This window comes from Gavialis gangeticus, unplaced genomic scaffold (genome assembly GCF_001723915.1).
Source record: "Gavialis gangeticus isolate Ggan-Ray unplaced genomic scaffold, GavGan_comp1, whole genome shotgun sequence".
In the NCBI taxonomy this organism is placed as follows: domain Eukaryota; kingdom Metazoa; phylum Chordata; order Crocodylia; family Gavialidae; genus Gavialis; species Gavialis gangeticus.
Window position 1 is genome coordinate 10,600,510 of NW_017729028.1, and position 2,874 is coordinate 10,603,383.

Below are 2,874 nucleotides of genomic sequence, written 5' to 3' on the forward strand. Positions count from 1 at the left end.
CCCCCCCCCCCCCCCCCCCCCCAACTCCCTACACACGCTGCTATCTTGCAGCAGGGGGAACAGCTGAATGTGTGTTATGTGGCACCACTGATGTGGCTGTGCTTGTCTAGATATGGCCAGAGTGAGCAAGGCTAAATTTTGTCTACATTACATTATTTATTTGCTGGGTTACAAAAATATTCAAAGTATTTAGAGCTAAAAAGTCCTAAAAGTAAAAGTCCTTCATGATGATTTATCCTCCCCTCTCTTTTGGATCAATATTTGTTGGCTTCTCAGCATAGATTATATTTATACGGACAACTGAATTCTGTAACTGAATATTTGGTGTCTGTGTCTTCTATTATGTCTGTATAGAGTTTGTAATCTCAGTAGAAGTCGAGACTAAGATTTGGACAGTTGTTACAGTAGTAGGCCTTGCTTGAAGTGCCAGAAAAGAAGCATATGTTCTCTAGGGAGATTTGTAATTGGATACAGTGTTTTCCACTGCTAAGTTACTTATTTGCAAGCCAAGCAGCCTGGGAGCAACAGATTGCTGTGAGCATCTGACAGCTGTTTGGTGGTTTATGTTAAATGAATTGGTGGGCTTGGTCCAACGTCTGTCTGGTGGTCAGGTTTCCATATCAAGACTCAATGTGGAGATGCTCTATAAATGGCTGCTAAGTAATAAATATCATATTTGGCACTAATCAGTACCCCAGTTGGCCACAGATTCAATAGACCATAGTACCTAAACTATCCTCTTACCCTTAGAACTGCTCCCCATTGTACAGGGTTCATTAACAGGACATTGTTAGGAAAACAGCTATTCTGCAGTGTTGTTTTCTACACAAATATTATCTCTGGTTTTGATCCATGTGAGTTCAAAACCTCTTAGTGTCATTTTGAATTTGGACTCTAAATTCACTGAAAATTTAAGGGCTCCTATACATGTGCAGGGAGGCTGCTCCGATGTGCTCAATTAACTGAGTCTGCTGCAGCATGGAAATGAATGTGCTCTACCAGACTCTGGCATCATGTGTATTGGCATCCCCACACTGAAAAATGGTGGTGGAGTGCTTTGAACTAAGGCTCGTCAAATGAGCTTTAATACAAAGCACGCTGCTGCCATTTTTTCAGCACAGGGATGCTGATACATGTGATACTTGGGCACTTTTAATTGGCATGGCTTTCTAATTAAAGTGTCCCACCCTGTCTCCCAGAGTACGCATATAAACACCCTAAGACACAAGTTCAGTCAGTGCCATGGCATTACTTAGTGTGCCTTTGTGTCAGGACCACATACGGCTGTAAATCTATGCAACTGTAATGTAACATACAGCCTCAAAGTAAACTGCCCCATATTTGCAAACATCTAGTGAATTTGGTCTTAGTGGGCATGTCTACATGAGATGCTACTGTGCAGTGGCGTTGGTGGGCACTAACCATGATGTGATGCTTCTTCGCAGTAGTAACAAGATATTGTGCCGTAGTGTCTGAAAAAACCATGCTCTGACACTATTGTACCGTAATTTATGCAAGTACTAAAGCTCATGCAGACACGGCCACTTTTGAGTTAGTAATGAATTGTACAACCAATTGAGTTTTGTGTTTCACTGCAAATATTTTACTCATCTCTGTGCTTTTGGTGGGTCGATTAGGAGATTCAGGGTTACGTCTCAGTTGGGATGAAACGAAGGGTAGTTTAGCCATTCATTTCAATGGGTTCAAGACTTCACCATTCTTCTCTTTGGTTACCAGTCAAAACACCTTTCATGGGTATGAAATATACTGTTTTTTCCCCCTAAACACCAGCACTTGCATTCCAGTTATTAGTGGAACGAACCAGTCAAGGGAAGAAATGACTACTGAATAAAAGGGTTGTAGAATCATAGGAAATAGAGGTGTAAAGGATCTTGAGAAATTATTATAGTCCATTCCCATACCTGAAGGCAGGATCAACCACACTTAAACAATTCCTAACAGATATTTGTCTGTCCTGCTCTTAAACTTTCAGTAATAGAGATTCTACAATCAATCTAGGTAATCTATTTCAACATTTAACTATCCTTACAGTTAGAATATTTCCCCCCTAGCCACATCTCTCTTGTAGCATCTTAAACCCAATGGACATGGAGAACAGGTTACAGCCTTTCTCATTGTAGTAGCCTTTTACATGTTAGAAGATTGTTGTGATATCCTCCTTTTAGCCTTTTGTTTTCTAGATTAGACAACTTGGGTCTTTCAACCTTTCCTCAGGGCTTATGTTTTCTAGAGCTGTTATTTTTTGTTGCTTTCCTCTAGACTCTCTCTCCATTTGTTCCATAACCTTCCTGAAATATACTGTTCAGCACTAGGGACTGTAATCCAGATGAGGCCTTGCTAGTTCTTACCAGGTCTTACAAATACTTGTTGCTTGGAAAGATTTGTATGGGTTAACTTTACCCCAGAAATTACCATTTATAACATAATAGAAAATAAGGCTGGAAGGAACCTCAGGAGGTCATCTTGCCCAAGTCCCTATCCAAACCATCCCATACATGTGTTTGTCTAATCTGTTCCTAAAACTAAACAAACAATTCTGCTGCACAACTACAAACCACATTGCCCCAGAATAGCAGGAACGCTAACCTGCTATAAATAAAGGAGAGAGATGAGGACACCATCAAAGTCCTCCTGCTAAAATACACTCAAGAAATTCAAGGAAGAGGACAACTCTCCCAGCTACAGAGCAAGGCAACCCCGCCCCCTCCTGACAGATTGGGCTGGTCTAACCATGGGGTCAAATTCCTTCCTGATCCCAAATATAGTGATCAGTTGAACCCTGAGAGGAGGGACAAGACTCTGTATTCAGGAACTTCCAGTTTTTAATTCCAGCAAGACCATCAACACCCCCCC

The 2,874-nt window shown here is 41.2% G+C and overlaps 1 protein-coding gene across 3 annotated transcripts in view; it reads left to right on the plus strand.

Moving 5' to 3' along the window:
• LPIN1 (lipin 1) overlaps positions 1-2,874 on the plus strand; it is an 85,115-nt gene that overhangs the window by 54,924 nt on the left and 27,317 nt on the right. The gene's annotated exons all lie outside the window — the stretch shown is intronic.